At 30.3% G+C, this 14,001-nt stretch overlaps 1 protein-coding gene across 8 annotated transcripts in view; it reads left to right on the plus strand.

The window, feature by feature from the left end:
* Positions 1–14,001, plus strand: part of LOC130896033 (myocyte-specific enhancer factor 2) — a 201,598-nt gene that overhangs the window by 72,449 nt on the left and 115,148 nt on the right. For all 8 annotated transcript variants that reach the window (XM_057803836.1, XM_057803782.1, XM_057803817.1 and 5 more), the window contains one exon: positions 4,768–4,802. The gene's annotated coding sequence lies outside the window, so the exon portion shown is untranslated. The remainder of the gene's footprint in view (positions 1–4,767; positions 4,803–14,001) is intronic.

Here is a 14,001-nt window from a genome sequence, read left to right on the forward strand (position 1 = left end):
CCTTCGATTTTCATATTGAAAAGAAAATAATAATTTCATTCGGTTTTCGAAACTTTTTGCCATGCTCCTAAAATATACAAAAACTGAATACGTGACATACCTGTTTATATATAATTATAATGCTGTTAACATAGAACAGGGGTCTCAATATTTAGAGAATAGATTAAAAAGTCATGAATACGACGAAAAACAAAACTGCAATGACAAACCAGGCAACATAGAAAAAAAGATTCTGATTATAAAAATTCGAAAATCAATGAACCGAGTCAAACACAAGAAAAAGTTTTAAAAATGGTTCACAAACATACAATTTGGGTAAAATGCATAAATCTATTTTATTTTATTTCAATGTTGCTTTTTTCTGTAATATGACAACTGATATTGATATAAACAATGCACGACAGACTGATCCGATATGTTCGAAATTATAATATATTGAAACTATTGACATAAACTTTTCGAAAATGATCAAATCGTTGATGACACGCATATTGTATGAAGCTAATGTGCCAATTAGTAGTTCAAAACTCGATTCTTAACTGAAAAAATACATTACGTAAGAGCGTTATGGTAATTTGTTTTTTTGAAATTATTGTTAACTATGAACTATTCTCAAACATTTGTAATTATAGTCGCGTCAATGAAGCCTTTACTTCGGAAGTCCTCAAGAACAGCTCCGTTTTTGATGAGTTTTTTTTTTAAATGTATTTTTTATATTATTCAAAATCAGAAACCTCTTAGAGCAGGGACGGAACTATTTATATTGTTTAAACAATATCAACGACATTTATATAAAAAATTCAGTTTGGTCTCTATTTTTTTGTAAAAAAATCTCCATATATCAATCTTATTGTAACAAATAGTTTTTACAAAAAAGTTTTTAACAATAATTTAATATTAAAATAAAAAAAAACATTCATGTGTTACCTGCATACGCTACAAATACTTCTTTTTGCTTAACATATGTAGACGAGCATTTCTTCATTTAATGTTGGAATTAAATTAAGAAATAAAATCAGAGGTTTTAACTTCAAAGATATGAAAATGACCACAAAAGATACTGTTAAATCTTTATTGATCATGAGCAGTGAAATCAAAGTGAATAATACTTCAGTCGCTATAGATCCAAATTTAATTTTCTAACGTTTATGCTTTTTAAGAAAAAGTAATGATGAACTTCGCCAATATTTTTACTACGAGCTGGCTACGACTACGAGGAAAACGACCAAATGAACATTATAAGATGCCTTTGTACAATGCCAGACGGATGTTAGTGATGTTACTAAATTTTTCTATATTATTAATGGTGATAGATTAAAATGGGAAAACAATAAAAAAATATGCAGATATTTGTCAACAGTATATTAGATATTTATTTGATGGATATAGTAATGATGGAACTAAAGTGTCTGAGAGAAATCGTAGATATATCGGCAATACTTCCATTGATTATTTAGTTGAGGAAGACATGCCTTTAAACATAACGAAAGAGAAACTTTTAGGTAATAGCAAAAATAAAAATAGGTTTATTAATCTTCTCTGCAAAAAACTAGGCGAAAATAATACTGAGTGCAGTCAAGCCGAAAGTGATGCTGATCGATTAATTGTACAATCTGCTATAGATTTTTCCTCTCTTCAAGTAGTTGTTGTAGATGAAGATATTGATGTGTTAGTTTTAATGATGGCCTTAGCACCTGATGATAATGAAATGTCTTTTTTAAAACCACTAAAAAATAATATCTTGCAACGAGTTTACTTAATAAAAACAATATTAGAGAAATATCCAAATATTAAAAAAACCATCTGGTTTTTATTCATGCATTCACTGGATGTGATACTACATCCGCTTTCTATAACAAAGGAAAAAATAGTTTTATCAAAGTTTTTGATAATAATCAAAAATTACATGCAACAGCTGAAAATTTTATGGTTGAAGAGCAAAATGAAGAAGTGCTTTTTAATGATGGTATTGATTGTATTCTAACAATGTATGGGGCTAAAACTGCCAAATGCTTGAATGAACTGCGATATAAACGTTTCATAGCATTAGTTTCAAAAAATAAAAGCGTACAACTTAATTCCTTACCTCCGACAGAAGATGCAGCAAAACAACATAATAAAAGAGTCTACTTACAAGTTCGGCAATGGAGAAATAATTCATCGATACCACCTGAAGAATGGTGTTGACGAAAAGAGAATTATTCAAAACCAATCATATTGACACAACCAGCAGCACCTGACAACGTTTTAAAATTGATATTTTGCTCTTGCAAAACAGGATGCGGTTCAGCGTGTGGCTACAGAAAAAGTGGTCTTCATTGCTCACCAGCCTGCATAGTTTGCAGTGGAAATGACTGCAATAACCACTCACCACTTGAAGAAGATGGAGAAGTCTCCGAAACGCGAAATGAGAATGAAAATCAAATGTACTTTTTTTGTATATAAAATAATGAATTTTCTATGGTCAATAAAATATTTATATTTTGGTCCACAAATTAATTCCATACCACACAGAACAAACTTATAGGTAATTGTTTATAACATTGATTAATATATTTACAAGTTTTTAATGGATATTGTATAGTAGAAATTTTTTTTGTGCCTAAATATCACAGATATTCTTTAAACAAGATCCGTCTCCACTCCAAGAGGTTTCTGATTTTAAAGAATATAAAAAAATAAAATTTAAAAAAAACGTAGCTGTTCTGAGACGAAGATTGTCTGTTTTATGTATTCATGACGCGACTATTAAATAAATTTAAAAATATCCGAAAATAAATTGTCCAGTGTAGGAAGTATCACTCATTTGAAGGGATATTTTTAGTTCCAACAACAATATAACTAAACGTACATTACTAACTATAACTGCAAATTATAAAGAAAAATAATTTCTCTCATCTGTAACATTAGCTCTGTGTTTTTTCCATTAATTGTAACCTAAAAATTAACACTGAATAAATTATAAAGCAGCTATATAGATATGACATTTTGTTATGAAGTAAATCACAGTACTCTTTTTGTTTTACAGACAACTTGATTGTGAACGTCTCACTTATTTTATTATTGTATTAGAATCAGGCATTTACAAAAAGTGACGATCATCTTAAGCTCTAATTCTTTTTTTGATTTGAGAAATACGTAATTTTATTGAAAATTCAATTTTGGTTTGTTAGAACTACCACGTACTTAAAGGTTCGTGAAGGTAGTTATTTAAACAATTCGATAGTCTAATTTCAGTTATCGAAACTAGTAGATTATTAGCATAGTTGCGGATTCACGTTTTTGAAGGTTTCGGCGACATTTTGAAGATTAATTGAAACAGACTATTATCCTTTAATTGACTAAGAGGCAGTACGGATTTTTAGTTTTTCAAAAGTTCAATTTCTAGCACCTGCTGAACAATATAATTCAATCCTGACAACCTCCAATAAGCTACCTGAAAATTTTAAATAGCACGAAAAAAAATTAAAATTGATCACAGTGTCAGCCATAAAAATATTCTAAATAATAAACCAAATACGTAAAGAATTTCTCAGAAAATTTTCTTATCTCTTATTTGTTGACAGAACTCTATGAATATTTATGGAAATGGTTTTAGTGTTGTCATTTCATTACTCTTCAAATTTGTACAAGGTGTGATCGGAAATTTCGGCGATCAACTGGCAATACACCTATCCGAACATTGATTTCATGATTTAAAACCTTTTTTCAATCGAAATGGCTTTCATTTACTCAGTCGTAGCCTTCTCAATGTCGAAATGTTTTCTTCTTAGCACATTTTTCGAAAAAAAGTAAAAATTACGTTGTGCTATTTCTGGTAAGTATGGTGGATTTAGATAGACTTTTAGCGGCCAAAAAGCGAATTCTAGAACGGCGCGGTGGTGTCACATGTATTGGTATATACATTTTCCTACTTAACTTTTTTATAAACACTAGAAATTAATTATACACTTTTATTCGACTCATCCTTTGCAAAATAAATTCTAATTATAGTTGGCGTTTCCAATTTACTGACCAATTTTTGGTTGCACACTTTTAATAATAACAGAAAAACATGACCTATTTTCTGAATTGTTTACTTTTTCAATATCTTTCTACAAAATGAGGTCACATTCGACATTTTTCCTTTCCTAGGTTATGAGAGACGCGTGCCACGACCAGGGAAATATTTAATCACTGGCAAATATTTATTCGTAATTTCCTGTTCTTAACACCGTGTGCATGAGATTTTTTCGAATGCTGTTCTTCATCGTCTATAATTAGTAAAAACTTGATTAATAGTCAAGGCGTTAAAGCTTTAAACACAATTAAAATAATATGTTCCCATTTTTGGAAAGGAAAATGAATTTTTTGCATATAATAGCTATTTTTTTCAGATACATCATGTAGCACTTTAACATTTAACCTTCTAATTTAAGAGGCGAAAGATTCATTCATAATTTTTCTGTTTCATGTCACAAGATAAAAGGTTTATCTAAAAAGTATCTTCATATCATATCTTCATATCTTGGCGTTAGTGTTATTTTCTATCGTCTGGTGAGTGACATCCTTCATTCAAAGAAACCTCTATAAATTGAATCATATCTTTTTCCAATATTTTAATTGTAAGTGGGTCTGGGGCGAAACATGGGGATCAACTGTATATGTTTTGAATATAAAAAATGGCTATGGTGTACAAGATAACTGTGCAAATATATATTAATTCGAACTTCGAAAAAATAAAACATGTATTTTTTTGTTTTTCATGTGCTTTTTTCTGTTTTTCAGATGGTTAGAACTTTTGAAAAGAAATAGGAACAGGGGTAAGTCATTTTGTTTCAATTCTTTTTAGTTGAATTTGAGATACAGTAAACTAAATGCGAAGATTCTAACCTAATAATTTTGTGTGGAGTGTCTGTATATTTAGAAATGGATCAAAGCGCTTTTTTTCTGATTTCAGAAATTATTATATTTGACCTTCACCTAGTAGGCGTCAAATGCGAAGGTGGCGAATTATTTTGTATTCACACACGTTAATTAATAGAGGCATGAAAATATTGGCTCATTATTTATCCAAATCTTGATTCTGAATTTAGGCAAAATATATTATATCACAATACTTCGTCCATCCAATTATCATCTGCATTTGAAAATCATGATTCAACTACATTCGCCCTCATAACTTAGGTAGGTGAATATATTCATTGTTTTAAAATGTTTTGATAGTTATCTCATAACAGCGTATCTCGTATTATGGTAAAATTATAATATTGACTACATTGGTCAGTCGAAAAGGTCACTGATCAGTCGGATAACTTCTCAAAAGAGTGATAGCAGATTATATCCTGATAGATGTTTATTAGCGACTCATGTCTATCACGAAGGACACAATATGAATAATGAAAAAACTACAAAAATAATAAATTGTATATATATATATATATATATATATATATATATATAAATTAATGCATCTAAATGTTCTTGGTTTTAGGTTTTTTCTGTTTTAAAATTAGAACATTTAGATGCATTAATATATCAAATATATAAGGAAATCAAATGAAATTTTAAATTACCTAGAAACTTAATTCACAAGAAATTGCAAGAATAAGGACTATGAGTGTCCAATGTATGTGAAGCCAAATTCGTGTACAGTAGCCAGTAGCCCAGTTAGAAAGCGAAGCAATACTGGAGCACACCTCGGCCGCTTTTGCCATGCCTTAGTAAATCTAAATAAATATGCCGTGTTCACGGTTGTATTTGATCATTTGAAATCAATCAAAAGGATGATCTCGCAGTCCCAAAATATTGTAGCCACCGCTTTGGTGCTTTTCGTTACCTTTGCTTATTTTGGCACGGGTTCTTTTTTCTGATGCCACTCCATGGCATCTCTATTTGTTGAAATCATATATTTCTTGGTCTTCGCGGCAAAGCTCTAAAATCACCTATAATATTCTACTCGACGCTGCTTTCATAGTGTGCTGAGAATTCGAGGCATCCACCTCGCACTAATTTTTGTTTTATTTAAATGCTCATGTAGGATTCTTAGAACGATAATTTTGGAAATGCCGGTCTGAGCTGCAATTTCTTTTGTTTATAGGCGCCGGTCACTTATGGATACAAAAAGTCTCCAGTCTGTTTTTGATTTGAGTTGCTGTTAATCCATATTCAGTAAAAAATTTTATAACAACGCGAAACTCAATTTGAAACATTTTTCATAACAGATTTACTAAATGGTCGTCCGAGATCTTCTATAACAAAATGGATCGAGGTAGCAGGTTGGAACTTTGTGTCAAGCATGTTTAGACTTGTCACTGACGCGAGCATTAGTATTTTTGCGAACCCATTCTATTTACTATATGAAGCCAAGAACTCATAGATCGTACTACGTAATATTACATCTCATATACTGTGGCCCTTCGATGTTTTCTATATTTTATTCTCATAGGTGGAAGGAAATTTTTATTTATCTAAACAATTGGAACGTTGGAAATCAGTGGTTAGACCAAGGACACTTACTTACCAGAACCTGTCGCCAAGACAGGTCGATTCGAGCGGAAATTCTTGTCGTATGTATGGTGGAATTATGAAAGATGATAAGTGTACTTCGAAATCCTTCCAAATGGTCGAGCTATCAATGCCGAGGTATATAGTCAACAGCTGAAGCGATTGTATGAGGTATTATAGGTATAAAGCCGGTTCTCTTACAACAAGACAATGCTAAACAAACAGCGCGAAAGTTATGCCCAATAAGATCGAAGAACTTGGTGGTATATAACTCCTACCACATCCAGCATTAGTCTCGGCTTTATACCTTCATATTATTATTGTGTGGAAAAAATTGTATCCAAAGGAGATGTTGAAAATGCAGGGCGACAATTTTTTTTGTTTAAGCCCAAAGAATTGTTTTACCAAGGTCTCAAAGAGCTTGCTATACGTTGGGCTAAAACCATAGAATACGATGGGCTTTACTTCGAATATTGAGGCTTTCTTTTTATAACTTTGGAAACCGATATTATTTATTTGAGAAACCCTGTATCTATATTTTTCATAACTTTTTATGTAGCAGTAAAATCTTTTCTTGGAATATAAAACTTGAAGTCCGTCCAAATACAGTACAAATAGTGTTTAAAAATTTGGTTAAAATATGGACACGAAAATTAACCAACAGCCACACTGTGTCAAAACAATCTGTTGTAGTTTTTATTCGAATATCATGTTTGGTGGAATACATTCCCGAGGAAGTGAACGTTTGGGCGGGAATTTATTGACTGCTGAGGTTTATCTTGAGGTGTTGGAATATGCAATAAAGCCATTAATCCTTGAAATTTTAGAAGATAATTTATATGGATTCGATAATTTGGAACTAACAGTCACAGGTTATATCGTGCTAGATAGATTGAACGACAAGGTTCAATGAAATGATCAGTTCGACAATGGATTTTTTCTGTGCGGGTATCGTAAATCGAAAGAAGTAGGGGAAATTTTCGGGCAAGCCATAATATAAGGGAAAACATACTTCAAGATAAGAATTTTACTTAACTAAAATAATGGAAATAAACTGTAAGATATAATTTTCCTATAAATATACTTGTGAGAAGAGCAATTATTGTCAATTGCTTTTATATGCAAAATATGCCATATACAGTCGTTAAACAAAACTTTTGCTAGAAGAATAAGAATAGACTTGTTCTTAATTTATAGATTATAGTATTCAGTTAAAATTTAGCTTAGTTTTGTAAAATTTGTTAAATCCAATCTAAACTTACTTTTACTCGCAAAAAAATATGAACTCCTTTAATAATACATGTGATCAAAAAATACGACTAAAAATCTCTTGAGAATTTCAATAAGTAAATCATTAACTTATAAAAACGACCAATATTTTCATATTGCAGATCTACCAATTAAAAGAAATATATTTTCATTTAATTTCAATCTATTTATGTATTCATTCATTCACCAATTAAGATTTGAGATATGAATATAATTCTAATATTGACATCAGTTGTTAATTTTCGAAAAGTAAGCAACTCCAACATCTATCTACCCCAATATTTATCAATTTATAAAGGTATTCAAAAACTGCAATGAACAAAAGTACTGCTTGGCATTTGATGAAAATCCAAAACTGTTACTCAAATATCAATGCGTAATTACAAACACATTTACAGAGCATTTATAAAGCAAACAGAATTTTTTCGTCTAAAGTCAGAATTTGTTACACTTTAGAAGAAGGTGTTTTGTTTGTCTTTATGGAAGCTAATTTTAGAAAACATAAATTTTCAAAAATGAATAATTTTTCAGACGAAAGTACTTTTACCTCAAATTAATCAACAAAATTCCTTTGAATATTCGACAGAGTCATATCTTTCAATATGACGGCTGCCGTACTTTTTGAACACAAAGAATTACTAAATGGCAAAATATTCAGTTTGGTAAAAGTTGTTTTAGTGATGAATTTTTGTGTATGGAACATATTCCCAACGAAGAATATTAAAAAAAAAACAGAAAATCTTGCATAATTCGATCAATGACTAAAGAAAAATTAGAGGCAAGTTTTGGACAATTTTGAAAACTTATTGAAAAATGATATAGTCTGATCTGAGGTTTTTAACTTATGAGTAAAGTTAGTGTGAAGTTTTTATTATAATACAAATTGAAAATTTTGACAACTTATTTCAAAATTTAGAGTATGGCCTAGAGGTTGATTATAAATTTTTTTCCATATTTGGCACATGTGAAATTTCCGAGGTATACTTGATTTTTCGAAACTAAAATTATATTAGACATTTTGTCAAGGGCTAAACCTGAAAAAATAAAAATTGAAATTGAGAATTTTTTATCTCTAACAAGAGTCGTTTTACCAATTTCGAAGAAACATTGTATACTATAAAGACCTGTTTATTTTTGTTAGCCAAAAGAATCAATTAATAAGCCGAACATATTTTTAGTCAGTTTTATAGTGTTTTTACCTAAATTATAACGACAGTTAACAGTATTTTATGATTAGAATGTTAAATTAAGTGATTCGATATTCACTGAAAATTTTCTTAATTAACTGAATATTCTATTACGTTTTCTATTTGAGTCGAAACCGCATTCAAAAAATGTTAGAATCTATTTCTGACAGGTGTATATTCTGAGATACACAGGGACGTAAAATTATTATCATTTTTCATATCCAAATTCTGTAAAGCATTAGTCAAGGAACCAAAGCCGTGACGGATACAAAAATGGAGTTGAAAAAAACGCCCTAGTGCTATACAATTTGAATAAGTAATTGATTTTACTTAACTAATAGTTATTTATGATACAACTACGTGAAATGATACTTTTGCGCACTCGTATCATACAATATTTTATCTACGACTACATCAAAAAATACTTGTGTTGAAAACAGAATTATAAATATATATTTGTGACAAAATTTTACGACTTAAGTTACATAATCTAAGAATCTACCATAAAAACTGATTTTATTCATATCTTCAAATTCTTGACTTTCGACATTAAAAATTTTTAGGGCCATCTCTTTTTTATTGTTGACAAAATTTTCGGTGTAGCCTTCTGCGACGGTAGAAGATTTCCACCCGCCGTATTGTTTAACCGTCAATATATCCACTTAAAGGGTGTTCAAGTATATCTATGAAGAAAATATCTATATTTATATTTAGCATTGGTCTCTTTGATGTCCAGAAATAAATCCACCGATTGTTTAGTTCTGTGCCTCCATTAAATCAGTACTTTAAAACACGAAAAATAGTATAAAAAGTACCTCAAATATATTTTAATACGTTCGACAATCGATGATGTCATGTTCGTCGTTCATGTATTTTGGCTGGAACGTCCATCATTTAGGTATTATTAGTCGCGTCAATGAAGCCTTTGCTTCGGAAGTCTTCAAGAACAGCTCCGATTTTGATGAATTTTTTTTTAATTTTGTTTTTTTTTATATTATTTAAAATCAGAAACCTCTTAGAGCGGGGACGGAACTATTTATATTGTTTGAACAATATCAACGACATTTATATAAAAAATTCAGTTTGGTCTCTATTTTTTTGCAAAAAAATGTCCATATATTAATCTTATTGTAACAAATAGTTGTTACAAAAAAGTTTTTAACAATAATTTAATATTAAAATAAAAAAAAAAACATTTATGTGTTACCTGCATACGCTGCAAATACTTCTTTTTGCTTACACATATGTGGGCGAGGTATGCTACTTCATAGATTAAAATGGGAAAAAAAAAATAAAAAATTTGGAGATATTTGTCAACAGAATATTAGATATTTACACAATAATTATGGCACTAATGTTAAAGTTGTATTTGATGAATATAGTAATGATGGAACTAAAGTGTCTGAGAGAAATCGTAAATATATCGGCAATACTTCCATTGATTATTTATTTGAAGAAGACATGCCTTCAAACATAACGAAAGAAAAACTTTTAGGTAATACCAAAAAAATAGGTTTATGAATCTTCTCTGCAAAAAACTAGGCGAAAATAATATTGAGTGGAGTCAAGCCGAAAGTGATGCTGATCGGTTAATTGTACAATCTGCTATAGATTGTTCCTGTCTTCAATTAGTTGTAGCTGAAGATATTGATATGTTAGTTGTATTGATGGCTTTAGCACCATCAAGATAAAGTTTCCTCATTTGATGTGATTTTGATTCGATTGTATTTGTATTGATGTTCGTATTTATATTCATATTTTATATTTTCATTTCATTATATTTTAGATATTTTATATAGCTTAATTCATGCGAAACAACTCCATATCAAACGTATCACACCCCTAGCCCTGCAGAGGAGAAGAATACCACAGCAGGACCATCCAAATTCAAGCCTAGTATGAATGTTTCCAACCTAAAAAAATCAAGCTCAACAAGCATCTCTCTCTGTCTCTCTCGCAATAATCAAATAAAACGCAGTTACATATTAATATAATTGGATCTTTCTATATTTTATTATTTGTGAATAATTTTAGTTTTCAGCTCATGATATTTTTTTGAATCCACGTAGGTTATACAGAAGATCCGGCTACTCTAACATCTCATTTAAGCTAAAAATTTAATTTACCGTACCTCGGCATGGATGGGATTTTAAATTAGTATTCATTTTTGAGAAATTTTCTATCTAAAACTATTCAATAACCTATATTTATAAAACTTTTATATAACTACAAGATAGAAAAATATATTTTTTTAATTGGACAATATCTACAGGTGAGTCGGGTGTTTCATTTATTTAAAAACAAATCTTTGCCAATTCTATAACTTCTATAGAGAAATACTTGCAGATTTTGTACGTCAAAATAATAGTATATCTTTTGGATGCAATTTTTAAAACACTCTGTACGTGCGAAATAATTTTTATTTACAATTTAATAATGAACAATTTAAAAATATTACCATATGTTGTTGTTTATTGCAACAAAAATTATAATAATGATAATAAATGAATAAAAGCCTGCGAACTGAATGACTCAGTATATTTACATGAATTAGTGATCGACAGCAGGCATGCCGTCGAGACCTGGCGAACTCTCACGCAGGAATACAGCGAGAAGCGCTAAACGTAAAGCGCAGGCAGGCAAAGTAACAAATCAGACTAGACCCCTTCTCAATTGCCCTGAGTGGACGGCCAGCCATGCCTTTTAAGGCGCGATTCAGATGCCAACTGCATCGGGTTACTTGCTCCCTTTTCTCTTCCCACTTATCGTACACAAGCTTCGTTTTACAACTATATAATCGCATTTTTTTGGTAGGTTCCGTTTCCGAGTGATTACTTACCAAATGTAGGAAAATGCTCTTGTTTTGGTTTCTCTGTTACTGTAATTTTACACAGCGGCGTACGTGAATAAGCTCGTCTAGACCCGAGTAGTATCATTGTGTGTCGCTTTTTAAACTAAATATTTTAGAGTGAGATATATACTTCCTATAAATACTTCATATATTCGTGATATTTTTAACTCAGAAATATATGATTTTTAACGGAAGCATAGAAAAATTATTCAAATAATACCGTGAATGAAAAAAAAATATTACATTTTTGTTCTATTTAATTATTGAATAAAATTACAAGAAGACCTTTTTATACGTTTTTGTTAATTATCTAGTGAACAGAAGAAAAATCATTTTCTGCGATTTTGGTGGAGTGTGAATGGCAACTATGTTAATAAATGTAGTACCAAATAATTGATTTTCGAGTACATTTATATAAATTTTGCAGTGAATATTTTTCAACTTTTTTGAATGGGAGAATGAAATAACTTTTAAGCATATTATTAATAACAAATAAAGATAAACAGTAGACTTAATTCAAACATAAATTAAAGTTGCACGATCTCGTTTTACATTTTCAAATGATAGCGTAAAGTATGAAGAATTCGTGTGGAAATTGTGAAGCTGTTAACGTGAGAGAGACTTTTCAATATGTCATATACATGAAATATATGATAAATTTGTCAATGAAAATAGAACTAAATAAACTTCACAATAAAACCAATGAATGTGCGACTCAAAATTATTTGAAGCAATGACATTGTTATGAAAAAGCCAATATTAACCAATCTAGGCAAATCCGGCTTTGTGGTAAAATTGGAGCTAAGTAGCTGAGAAAAATAAGTTCTATCTGTATACAATAGGTTTGAATATTATTTATCAATAAATTATTTTCATATCATTAATTTTTTTACATCTTTCACATCCTTTTGCTTCGTTGCTTGTTTCTTTGTAAGTGAATATTTAATGACAATTTTTATTTGAATTTTGAGGTATTATTTTCAATTCTCGTGAAGTATTTTGTTTTAGAATGTTTCTGTTTTCAAGCTATTATAGCAAAGAGATCCAACATTTTATTTTGGGTTGAAATATTTGTGACATCTCCTTAGAATTAATGTTAAAGATAGGGAGAGCAAGGTGTGGAAGATTGTTCAAGTGGGTCCGAACTGCTAATAAAGAGAGAAAAAACATTGGTATGCCACTTTCTAGTTTCGAGAGATGGGAACATTTCAATAGCGAGTAAAGAGATGTAGATCTCTTTCTCTTATAGTACAGTTTAACTTACATGCCGCTCTCTCTATCTTTAATATTAACTTTATTGGAATTGTCAAAATAATTATGAAACTTTGAGTGTAGAGTGAAAATAGAACCAAGTTTATTATAATTTATTGCGACGTTTTGGGAAGAGGAAGATACACTAGGAGTGTACGGAGGGAGGCTGGCGAAGCTTTACAATTTGGTGCTTTGATAAGTATTGCTAAATAAAGCAAACTATCATCGCTTTCTGGTGTCATGAAATCTTTTTTAGTTTAACATAGTAATCTTCAATGATCATGTGACTTCTCGGAACATGGTGCACATCTTCATAATCTAGGAAAACAATTAATATTGTCTTCACTTTGCTCCATTTTTATGTGGTTTGAAGCAAAACTTAATGCGAACTCGTTGATGCAAATTTTAAAATAAAAAAATGTGACAAACAAAATGCATAACTGTGAAAACGCCGTTCTCGAACTAACATGTCCAGTCGTAAACTACGCACATCAAAAAATTCTTGAAGACTTACTGGTTATGCCCCTGTTCCACCGAGTTTGCTCGGAAGTTTGACGCGAAGATTTTTTTATAATTATAAAAGAATAGTGGGAATGTTATACAAATTTCATTGCGATTGCGGTTATTGTGAAAACAATCTAGAAAAGTTTTTAGTTATCATTCAGTTGAATTAACAACAGCATTTTCTTTGTCAGCACAGTTGTTTCATTCAGTTAGGTTAAGGGGGTTATTAGGTACGACCTTTATTTCAAATGCACAGATAGTCGGCTTCAACATTCTTAGAACATTGATAAATGGAAATTGAATATAGTTGTAGGTAATAAATCTAAACTTTATGAATTATTTGAGAGAGAGATGCTCATTTGAGTTTTTCATTAGGTTAGAAATGATTTGGTTGGGAATTTAGGATTATTTTCTTGTGTGGATGTTGTTTAAATGGGTACGTTACGTATGGTG

This window comes from Diorhabda carinulata, chromosome 1, assembly GCF_026250575.1.
Source record: "Diorhabda carinulata isolate Delta chromosome 1, icDioCari1.1, whole genome shotgun sequence".
Lineage (NCBI taxonomy): Eukaryota > Metazoa > Arthropoda > Insecta > Coleoptera > Chrysomelidae > Diorhabda > Diorhabda carinulata.